Below are 12,384 nucleotides of genomic sequence, written 5' to 3' on the forward strand. Positions count from 1 at the left end.
GATCATCACTTGGACAACTAGGTGGGATGTCAATTTCTGTTGCAGAGCTAAGACATTATGCTACATGAGTTATACCTATGAATTTTTTTCTATGTTTATCTGTTGCATGATGATGTAAAATGTTAAACACTTTTCAAAAGCACCTGAAGAACAATCAACTAAATTGCACCCAATAACCCCATGCCTCAGCTTACCTTCTGTGAAGTGCCCTTGCTCTCATCTCTGGGGCATACCAGAGAGACAAATTCATAATGGCTGTGGAACAATCGTTGTAAAATACATCATCACAGAAACTTCCAGCAGGTAATGAATACCTTTCTACTTGATAAAACATTGGGCTGTAGCACTCCAAATAATACCTGAACAATCACTTGAAAGAAAGAACACAAAAAGAATTAATAACAGATTGCACATCAGCTATTCTGCACACTGAAAGAGTCTGGGATATGATGCTGTGGCCATGTCACAGTATGTACTGTATGTCACACAATAAAGTATTTCATCTCACAAAGCTCATAAACAAAACAGTTGGATGAAATTTGGACAGGGAGTTTTTTTCCTATTGTAAAGCACTGAGTGCTTCAATTAATTTTCTTAGTTTGTAATGTCACAGCCCAATTGTGTGAAGACATCTTTTGCTTTTCTAAGAACAGGGTGTTGGTCAGTTTGCTCTCCAAGAGAAGAAATGTTTCTGACATTGCTCTCTTCATTATGAATCTTTCTTCTTCTTTTCCCCATCTACCAAACACTAGATAAGTCACTTTTAGAAATGCAGGCTTTCTATTTTAACCTGGTTTATGCAGCACTTTCATTACATTTCAGTCCATTGTAATCTGATCACATATATAATTGCCCACTGAGGCTCACTACTTCCAAGAAGTATGAGTAAGATGTCATTATGTGCATCTAATACAAAGCCCTAGAATTTTTACTCAAGAAGGAATAGTATGACCTGGCCTGGGAACAGAATAGTAAATATTAAACCTTAAAAAACAATCTACTGGGTTTATGGGCTGTAAGCCTTCAAGCTAGTAGGAGAGGACAGAAAGAAATACTGCTGGACTACATGTTTATTTCCCTGGTAAGAAAACTTTTTCATATAGTCTGCTGCCCATCTGGAGGCTCGGTGTGCTTACTTTATTCACGTGGTTTTGTGGCCTCCTGCTGTATAAGACAGTTTGCTTTTTGCCTTGGCTCTCCTTGTAAAGGACTTGCTGCTTAGTGCAAGGTAGAGTGAAAAATACCCTGTGCAGTCCTCCTGAAGACAATGACCCTCTGTTGCACAATCTATCTAGCTTCCTTTGGGAAAGAGAAGGGAGCTGGGGCAAAATGTAAACCTTAAAATAGAGAAAATAATTATCCAAATAGTAGAAAATTTAATTAGATAGGAACATGGCCTTAATGGCAAAAGCCTTGCCTGCTAGCACATCTTCTAACTTGGGTGGTGCTGCAATTCACGTCTCTGTTTGCAATGGGTACAATGGAAAGGTGAGCAGTAGTCCAAGGGTAGAAGCAGATTATGTAGACTTTTAATATTTGAGAATGAATTTCATTTCTTCATGTCACAGGATGTCTGCTTTCAGCAACAGGCTATAGAGCTAATAGTAAAAAGCTTGCATCTTGCTTCTGGTTGGGATAAGCAGGACTCAATATTATATGTATGCAGCTGGCTTTTGTTTTGGACCTGCAACCTATTGGACCTCACTGAGCTTTATCTCAAGATTTTGGTGGTATGGAAAAGGCGATTCAGACCACTGTCCAGAGGGTGGCACACTTAAACCAGTGGTGGGGAAAATTGTTGTCTCCAACTTCCTCATACCTTAAAGGTCACATCTGGCTAGAAGTTCTGCTGCTCTCTGCAAAGTTGCCTGGGTCCGTGAGAGCAAAGAGCTCTTTGGAGACAGGAGTGCAAATAGTGGAAGCAGAGAACACAATAAACCCTAATCAGTTTAATCTGGAGACTGTTAGTCTCTGTGGACTATTTGTAAGAGATCTCAAAGGAGAGCTTAAAAAGGCAGCTTTATTGCCTGGAGGCTTGACAGAAGTTAGCACCTCTCCTTGAAAAGCGCAAGTCAAAAAGGATGAAAATTGCTACATCTAAACCATGAATGAATGAGTTTGGTGGAGGAATTACTAGGGAAAAAGAATTACATACTGCTGTGCAAGAAGACAAGCCTAAAGAGGTCCCTGTTGGCCTTTCCATACCTATGAAGATGCATTTTTTTTCAGTCTTACAGTAATCGTGAAAATCATAATGAAGTTGTTGAGTGAATTCTTTTGGTTTTGAGCCATTTTGCTTTGTAGCATGGGAAAAGCCAAATTAACCTCTGATACTTAAGTACTGTGGACTGCAAAAAGCTCCTTGAAATAGTATGAATTCTGCCTAATAATATTCAGCCTGTAGTGAATCCTCTAGGTATGGTTGTCTGTTTTTCAGGTAGGTAGTTGAGTAGAGGGTCTGAAGTGGCTTTCTCTGAGGTTAGATGGAAGGTCACATGGTGGTGTAGGAAAAGAATACAGGCAGACAGGCTGAGTTTGACAAATGTGCAGAATACTACTTCTTAGGGAAAGAATTCTTTCCCTCAGCAAAAGTGAGCCAGGACTAGAAATGACCTACCCTGGATTTGAGGGCTTGCAAGGAGCCACCTGAAGGGTATGTTGTGAAGGTAGGAGGAAATAGGAAGGGTGACTGTGCCACCTTTCAAATAAGCTTGGTGGCTGGAGTGCCAGTGGTGGTTGGACAGCTTGTGAGATCCCCAGTGGGGATTTTCTATCTCCTCCAAGCTATTTGTGGTGGGCCACTTTCTGAATACTGTGTGTGCACACCAAGCTCCTCTGGCACCCTGTGGGCAATGGAGCCCACTTGGAGGTGCCAAAGCACCAAACTAGAGGGCAATAAGGTGACCTTGTCTGCTGATGGGCTGGTAGCCTCTGGCAAATCTCTTTAGTTTGGGCACTGAGAAGGGTACTGTACTGGGGGGTAAACTGTACGCCTTGTAACACCCAGCAGCACTGCTAAAGGATATTTAGTACCTTACAGTGAATGCCGGCTACCCATAGCAGGGAAGCAATCAGCATCTTATTGTCTTGGGCAGCCATCTGCTGGAAGAAGGGCTGATTTACCCTGACCAGATTCTCCTACTTGTTTTATTTGACTTCCTGTATTGTTTTTAATTTTGAAAATTTTCATCTGCTCCCATTCAATCTTCCTCAGCTGGTGAACAAACCAGCACAGAAAAGCAAGTGAAGGTAGTTAACGTCAGGTCAATTAAAATGTGTTTAGATATTGATTTTTTAAACTTTAAATTCTTTGTGGTGTAGATAAGTTCCAAAACAAAAGTTGTCTTCAACTTTGTAATAAAATTATTTGATGCTAAACCCCATAAAAATAAAATCTTAGAGCAGTTTCACGATTGGAAATCTTTCTGAGATCAGAAAACTTATAAAACAATTTTCAGGCTCAGCTCTATTTAATATTTTCTAAACAAACTTAAAGTTGTTAACAGCCTCTCAACTACCTCTGCCCACATTTAGCAGCCAGGATTAGGATTTTTTTTTCCTAGTAAGTCTTGCTGCTGAAGATGAGATACCAAGTGGCAAGAAGTTGCTGGCAGATGTGTATTGTGGCTCACAAGAGTTTTTATTAATATGAAGTTCCTGCTAACCGAGATTACCAGAATATAATTCTCATTTACAATATATCCTGCCACTTTCCACAATAGAGCCCACGCCTGAGCAAAGGTAACATGCAGAAATACCACAAAGTTGTCACAATGCGCACACAGTCAGCCAGACAGGCTAGGACAAAAATGGCTTATTTTGCAGTCAGTTAATTTGAACAGAAAAATATCTATTTTGGTTTGAAATCTAATCAAGTGTTTAAGACAGTTCTGTTTGGAAAGGGCAGATGATTTTCACTTTGAATTGCTTCATTTCAAAATCTCTGCCAAATTATCTTGCTGGCAAGACAGAGCCACCTGGCATTTTTGAATGGCTGCTGGGGGTGGCTGCATGCCAAAAATTTGCCAGACTGCAGCAATTAGTTTTAAAGAACTTGGCCTATGCTGTTCCTTCTCTGTGCAATGCCGTCAGGTCCCCCAAGACAGGCAGATTCCTTCACGCTTATTAGGAGGGGCACATGGCTTTTGAAGTTAGGGTGAATGCTTTTGAAGCAGAGGTTTTGACCACCAGAAAGTAACGTGGCAAATGGCACAAGCATTCCCAGGAATCTCCTTTCTTTTTGCCTTTAGTTTTCCACTTCAGAGGTATTTGTTTGTTGAGAGACAGAGGTTGTGTGTAGCTGCCTCTGAGTTGTGTGAAGTAATTACACTTCTGCTTGTGTGGATGACAGCAGAGACAGAGACACATGTCCCTGGAAGGAAATGTTCAGCCTATAAATTATATGTACTATTTACCACAAGGTCTTTTACTGCTCCTTACCTTTGCAATCCAGGACCATTTCTGAGATACAAAATGAGTTCTGTGTTTTGGCTTTGAAATGACAAAAAAATTTTCTCATCAGAAAAAATCATAGAATCATAGAATCAATCGGGTTGGAAAAAAACTAAGCTGGTCGAGTCCAACCCCAGGATTGCCAAGTCCACCACTAAGCCATATCACTGAGGGCCTCATCTACATGGTTTTTTGAACACTTCCAGGGATTGTGATTCCACCACTGCCCTGGGCAGCCTGGTGTTTCAATGCCTGATTACCTTCTTGGTGAAGAAATTTTTCCTAATATCAAACCTAAACCTCCCCTTGCACAGCCTGAAGCCGTTACTTCTTGCCCTATCACCTGTTACTTGAGAGAAGAGACCAACACTTACCTTATTACATCCTCCTTGCAGGTATTTGTCGAGAGCGATAAGGTACACCCCTGAGCCTTCTCTTCACACGAAACAACCCCATCCAGCCAGTTTCCAGCCCAGTGAAGAATCCACTTATCCAGGCAATGAGCAGCCAGTTTCTCCAGAATTCTGTGGGAGACAGTGTCAAATACTCTACTAAAGTCCAAATTGACAATGTCCACAGCCTTTTCCCCGTCAATCAGGTGACCAAACCTTATTGTAGAAGGAGATCAGGTTGGTCAAGCAGGACCTGCCGTTCATGAACCCATGCTGACTGGGCCTGATCCCTCTGTTTTCCTGCACGTATTTTGTGATCTCACTGTCAATGATCCCTTCACATTTAGCTTAATTACCTTTCTAAGAAATGGTCTGTCCTCTAGGTGTAAGTGCTGAAGAGATGCCTCATCTGGTTTTAAATGCAGCTGAAGCACAGTTTGTTCTGACTCCACAGCGTAGATGTATTTTTCACATGTAAAGCAGAGACACCAATGAGCTGGAGGTATAGAAACTAAATGAGCTTGTTCTAGAAGTAGTCCAATAGTACCAGTGGGAGTCTTTTCAGCATAAATTACTGCTCAACCTCATTTAATGACGTCTTGACTTGGTCAACTAAAACTGAAGAGATAGTTCAGGCAGTGAAATGATATTCAATGTGAGAGCAGCAGATCCTGACCATTAGTAAGAGTCTCCGCATTCTTTCTTTCTTTTCAATCAGCAAATCAGCCTTAGATGCCATCCAGTCAGTTAATTATAGAGCTAACTTCAATGATTATGCCCTACAAATACCAGAAAACTTTTAGTAGCACTCTGTCCTGCTACTGTTTGTTGCTCATACTCAGAAGCATCTGAATTTATGTTTTTAGTGAGAAAATCATACTTCCAAACCTGACATTGGAAGGGTGCAAGCTTGCAGAGTAATAGAGAATATGTAGCCTTCCCTTTGTCTCCTGGCCAGGGGATGAAATACCCTGCCTGTAAACAAGGCTTAGAGCCAAACTGGGACACCTAAGACAGCTCCACAGGCACATGAGCCGGAAATTGAGTCTGGAAAATAATATCTGCCAACCTACTACTTAGTGGGTCCTGAAGCTGCCTCTCTGTGCATGTTGAGGGTTGCCAGAGACCTCTCCATCACCTTATGGTGCTTAGTAAATAGATTTTCCTCCTCTAACTTGGCTGAGGGGCTGAGGTGTTTCCAGATGCTACTCTGACAGACCAGACTTCTCTCAAAATGCAGCTAACAACAGCTGTTTTCTTTTAAGACAGCGGTAATGATGCCCCAACTTTTCTATTATAGACTAACAGTAGGAAAACATACACACTAATAGGATAGCCAGGCTCACACATCATTTTCTGGTGGGATGCGCACTTACTATTCCTTTAGCAATACCTTAACCAGGGACTTCTTTCTCCTGCTTGCTCATATGCAACAGTGAAAATATACAGATGCAGCTTCTCCTGTAAGTCTGATTAATTTGTATGCCTACAAAACATATATATGTAGCTGTGTAGACTGAGAGAAGTATATGAAATGGTGTTGCAAAAGCTAAGAAGGTTACTGTCATGACGGCTGTGTTATTAATATGTGTTTCTTGTGAAGCAAGGGATTGTTTTTTCAGGTTGTGTTGCTTAGAGAAAGAACTTAGTTACTTTTGGTCATATTTTTACAGTTTCTTTTCTGAGGCTTTGTTCATGGTTTCCTGGAACATTTCTCCACATCTGACATTGTTTGCTCATAATCAGCTAATTCATAAGTTACTGCCATGTAGTGGTCCCCATTGACATAATACTTCCAAGGTTCATTTGCCTGTCCCATCATTCTAAACACTGCACAGCGCTTCCTATGTGGGAGATGGATACCTGTAGCCACAGTTGGTACATTTGAGCAAAAGACCACATGGAGTGGAGGTAGAAGAGAAATTAGAAGGTTTATATGCTGTGAAACCACAATGGAAGGCAAAGTCAGTATTAGCTGTATATCCATTGTGAATGCTCCCAATGAAAAGGTTCATGTGCCACTAATTAGGAGTGCCCTTTGTTGCAGGATGTTTTTTCCTTTGCAAATATGAAGGTTTGATCAAGCTCCTACATGCTGAATATTGAGCTGATGCCACATACCAATTAACACTCTAGTTTATAAATGGAGAAAGAAACAGAATCTACCTTTTAGACTCTGAATAGCAAGGCTGCTTTAAATTATTTGACTGACACCTCTTGAAATTCACCTAGAAGATCTGGGGGCTTTTGCTCATTCCCTGCACAGATTCTTTGCACCCACAGGCAAGTTTTCCAGGACCCTGGTGTAAAAGAGGCTTAGGCCTGCTATTTGTGTATTACTGAAAGTTCTTTCAAAACTGCTGTGACAAGTAGAACAGCACGATTATAAAGCAAGAATTTTGGGAAATCTGCCTTTGGAACTTTTTAGGAAGGAGGAGGAGAGACCATCTGTTTTGCTTGTCACAATTCTTGTTTGTTTAAGATGTGAATTGCCAGAAATGTGGAAAGATTGGGTACAACGACAAGTGATAGAGTAATTTTCACACTGGACTTATGGGAAGCATGTGTTGTCCATCTGTGTGATTCTCATTTTATGCAAATTTAGGAAATATAGTCATATGTTTAATTGTCCAAAGGTAGTTCTGAACATTCAAATAGAGGAAAGATATCATTCTATATCGTCAATAGGCCTTCCTTTGGCTCTATAACACGCCAATGCAGAATGCTGCGTGCTTGAAATGACAAATCATAATAAACATTTATATTTAGAATCCAATAAAGTAGTGTTTCGGAGTCTGAAAAACACTTCAGACCCATACTTGGGTTTTCCTGGAAGTCAAGGGGATGCCACAATTTTCCTGACCCTCCTAAGCTGGCATTACCAATCTGTCCAGAGCCACATACTGATGTCTGCTGGTTCATGATGCTGGGGGAATACTAAAAGAGGCTGGTGTGAGTCTTTGGGCTAAAAAATACGCAGCTGTGTGTAGTTAAAGCTTATACAATTAATATCTGAGCATCTGGGAGGAAGTTTTGATTTAAAGTTTTGTTTTGGGGGAGGAAAGTGTTTATTTCCCTTCTTGAAAAAAAAAAACAAAAACTAAAACCCAAATCGCACTCCACAGAGGGTGATTAAAGTTTTACCTGGAGGATATTGCATTTTTCAGAGCTAATGAAAATTATACTTGCCCTTACCTACCCTGAGAACTCCCAATGAATAGCTCCCAAAATATACACTTCTTTTCCTTTTTTACGCAGTGTGGTATATCATTAAAGCAGACCAAAAAAAAAAACCAAAACCAAAACAAGAAGACAAAGCTTTTTAATAAACAGCAATGTAGTGATGGTAATTCATAAAAACTCAAGAAGAAATATAATTACAACACTGATTCTGACTCATTGCTGTCTGGCTGGCTTTTGAGAAGAGCTTTGTTGAGCAGGTTAGTAAACAGGGCGGAAACCTTGTTCATAAGGCCTATGTGACAGCTCCCCGGCGGCTGATGTTGGAAAGACGGTGTACGGATGTTAGAAAGACAGTATAGCAGGATCCCAGGTTTTGTCTGGGTCAGGAGTACTACTGTAGTAAAGCTCAGAAGATTTTAGGTATATGAAGCCACAATGAGGTCGGAGAAATGGACTAACTGAAAGGAAGAGAGGGAGCATCACAACCAAAGAAAAAGAGAAATTAACCTGCATTCTGCTTTCTGCAGGTCTCACATGGTGAAGGGACAGAAAGTAGAGTAGTTAGGTCTTGTATATATAGCAGGACAAGGGACAGCAGTAGTTGAAAAGGTAGAAATCTGTATTGTATTGACTGAGGTAGAAACCCACATGTCATAGATAAGCCCATTATTTGGAGAGGACTCTGAAAGAGGGGGAATGAAACATGCCTTCTTTTGTCCAGTGGGATTATTTAAGGAGCAGGTTAGTTGGCTTTCAGCTGTTAGAGGCTAGTGAAGTGTTTCAAGTCTCTTTCGGTGGCAATATCACGGTGGTTTTGGCAACAGTGGGAATCAAAGATGGAGGAGGGGAAAAAGGAAAAGTTGAGGTGGCAGAAGAGAGATGTTCCTGTGCAACTCAAGATGGGTGGACTCAAAGATGAGGAACTGCAGCCTTGTGAGACAAAATCTTTTTTTTCTGTGTGTTAGAATCTGAGCTCTGTGGCAGCCTCCTACTGAAACCTGTCTTTTACCTGGAGGACAGACTGGTACAGACTTAGTCAGCTCAGGGAACTGGAAGCTCTTTTTTCTGTTTCTTTTTCTGTCCTAGAGTACTTGTTAAATGCATCTCTATGGTGGTATGTGGGTAAGTACAGTAAAGTTTATAAGATTCTTGGAGATGTGTAATTTGAGCTATAAATCACATGCTATCTGAATATGGTATAACTGACTGTTTAAAAATTTTAAATGGAGCAAGTATATTTTATATACATACCAGGCCCAGTGGAAACACCTCCATAATTCAGAGTGCGTTTTGTGTTATCAAAATGTGCAAAATATATAAATATAATATTATAAATTCCAAGTTTAAAGAGAAATTAATACCTTTAAGCTAAAATCATTAAGCTAAACATGGCAGCCACTTTGCAATGAGCAATGATTTATTAATGTCTTTGGATATTGAAAACTAGGTGTCTGAAGAAGGAGTGAACCGCACTGCCAGTTCTGCTTCCTCCTTCTCTGAATTATATAAGGATGTGTTTAAACTCTAGAGGATTCACTGAAAACCCCAGATCCTCTTTTGATGCTTTCATCATGCATTACCTTGTTCATGCAAAACAAACAAGGAATTCAGAAGTTTTGAATAAACAACTTGCAACTGTCCATGTTTTCTGCTTGCATGTTTTAATCAAACAATCTTGAGCAAAATGTTGCTATGTTACTGCTTTGTCTTTGCTTGCCTTCAACAGGGCTAATTATTCCCAAAGCTGAACCGTGCTCATGTTATACTGCAGTATGCTGCATAGCTAGATGTGTCCTAAGTGAGTTAACTGAAGTATCTCTGTGTTGTAAACTGATTTAAGAAAGCAGCAAAGAAGAGGTACAGCTCCTCTGTTCCACACCCAAAATATTGTGGAATCTGCAACAACTTCAGAAATTCTTACATGTTGCTGGAGGTGGTTTCAGTTTTCACACCAGAAGTAATTTGATTTCAGCACTTAAAACCCAAAAAACTCCAACATATTGCCAGTGTACAAAAATTCCATGTTTGCTAAAAAACAGCATATGGTTGGGTGGGGTGTGACCAAAATGAACACAGTTATCACATTGTGAACTTTCTTTTTACAGACTTGATTAAGTAAGTGAGGGGGGGCATCTAGGATGAGAACCTGGAATCCTCCTAGAGTCAGCCTTTTCAAATGTTGTGTAGTTAACTGAAAGGTTCATCTTGCATAAACTGCATCTTAAAATAGGATACTGACATTTCATCTGAACATAAAAAACAGACACAAAAGGAAGGTGAAAAGAAGGCAAGATGTCTCTAGGGTGAACCTTTGGATAAGAATGGTACAGAACACAAGCTGGAGGGGAACTTCAGCCCTCCCTGTTTGCTGTTAGAAAGTAGGTAGATTGGGATTATTGGCTTTTTATTTATAATCTATTACCTGGGCTTGAATTTGGCAGAGCAAGTTTGTTTGTCAGGACTGTATATTTCAGGATGTTTAAAATCACCGCCAATTCTTGTCAGCATAGTTAGTGCTGAGGTAATTGTGGGCACAAATAACTAAAGTAATCTGTGATGGTGCTGTATATATAGATCCACAGTAAATTTTTTTTACTCTTTTTCTGGTCTTTTTTCTCTTGAGTCCAGTGGTACTTAAGACCTTATTGAGAATATGTAAGAAATCTTTCTGGAAACTAGGCATAGATATTTGACTTATCCTCTGAATCCCTTCTAGCAAGAATGAAACCCTTTAAAACAGTAATAACAAAAAGCTTGGGGTCTAGTATTAACATGCAATTGTTTGGTGTGACTTACATGGTTGCACATAAATCACTCACCTGAGTCTACCTCTTTTGTGTCACTGTCAGCGTAGGCTGTCTGCTTAAGTTGATTTGCTCTTGGCTGCTTTTTCTGTGCTCTTCTGTGTGTAAATATATCTGGAGAAGCAGAATCCTTATTTTCTGGCACATCGCTTGCTATTCTATCTGCTGTTCAGTTGTGAATATGACAGTAGTCCAACTTTGCCAGGTAGCGGCTCTTTGCAGGCTGTTTTACTGTCAGGTTCTTGGCTATCTGTATGACCAGCTCTGTCGTCCTGTGGGCAGCCAGCGAAAATGTCTTCTACTCATATTCCCAGACAAACTATGTCATTTCTGTTGCAGAGGCCAAATAGCATCACTGGGCCATGTAATGCAAAAATGTGCCTTTATTTTCTGCGTGCAAGTCTGTCAGATGGCTAAAAGTTAAAAAACAGTCCTAGTTTGACTTTAAAAAGAAATAAAATTTGGTGATTTTCATGAAGTCTGTAATATTTTATGGTTTTTAATGATGAACATTTTCACACTTCATGTTGTTCCCCTTGTCTTCTCAAATGAATGGTCATCCTTGAGCAGCCTTAATGGTTACAGTGTAGTCCACCCTTCTTTATTATGTTCTTGCAAAACAGGTCTTGGAAACAACAAAATAACATTTCACATAAAAGAATATTTTTCTAGTTTCAAAGCTGAGAACTGAAAATGACGATGGATGCCTTTGAAACTCTGGAAAAACTTCGACTATTAAAGAATTTTACCCACAAAGGCCATTGCTCATGTTAATTATGTTGGCCAAGACAAAGCGTGTTTTTCAGAATAAAACTCAGGTTACTCTGTGTAACAATAAGGTCTGTCAACATGTGACAAGGCTTTCATATCTTGAGGGGAGGATCCAGTTGATGCCACAAAGCGTCAATCAGAATGTAGAGCTGCAGGAAGTTAACTCATGCATACTCCCGGGTTGTCCAGATCAGATGAAGAAAGTGCCAAAAGAGGTTACCCTTCATCACCAGCTGAGAGATGAGCTATATATGAAAGACAGGACAGCTTGAAGGGCCCTGAATGGTGATCTCAGGAGATGTGTCCCTCAAGAGATAGAGACACGATTCATGTCTTTGTACAGTCACTTAAGCAACTTGATGTAAAAATGCTAAATAAAACATACAGAAACCCCAAGAGGGCATTTCACCAAAAAGCCCTAATGGGAATTATCCAGCCTTTTAGCAGGTGTAGGGCCCTGCCTGAAAGTGGCATCATAGATGTCTCCTGAGCCTTCCCAGTGACCCAGTAATGGGTCTGCTGCTTGCCAGATAGTCTGTCACAGGTTGTCAGCCACGGCTGGGAAGAGGGACGGCAGCCTCTTTTGTTCCCATGTCAAGCATGCAGAGAAGGGACTCCTAAGTAGATAATTCAAGGGGAAACAGCTGCTGAGTTCTCAGCTCTCCATGATTCTCTAATTTTGCCTTCTTCTCTTAATGTATTTGCCTGCTGCTGGATGAATGCTGCCTGCTGACAGTCAGACAAATAGCAAAATGCTGTAAACTTCATTGAAAACTGTGAAG

At 40.4% G+C, this 12,384-nt stretch overlaps 1 long non-coding RNA gene across 1 annotated transcript in view; it reads left to right on the forward strand.

Moving 5' to 3' along the window:
• The window catches only part of LOC134171255 (uncharacterized), a 23,520-nt gene continuing 11,136 nt past the window's right edge, over positions 1-12,384 (forward strand). The window contains exon 1 of the long non-coding RNA XR_009967561.1: positions 1-303. This is a non-coding gene — a long non-coding RNA (uncharacterized LOC134171255). The remainder of the gene's footprint in view (positions 304-12,384) is intronic.

Source organism: Pezoporus occidentalis, unplaced genomic scaffold (genome assembly GCF_034315485.1).
Source record: "Pezoporus occidentalis ecotype Australia unplaced genomic scaffold, CSIRO_AGI_Poc_V1 ctg4, whole genome shotgun sequence".
In the NCBI taxonomy this organism is placed as follows: Eukaryota; Metazoa; Chordata; class Aves; order Psittaciformes; family Psittacidae; genus Pezoporus; species Pezoporus occidentalis.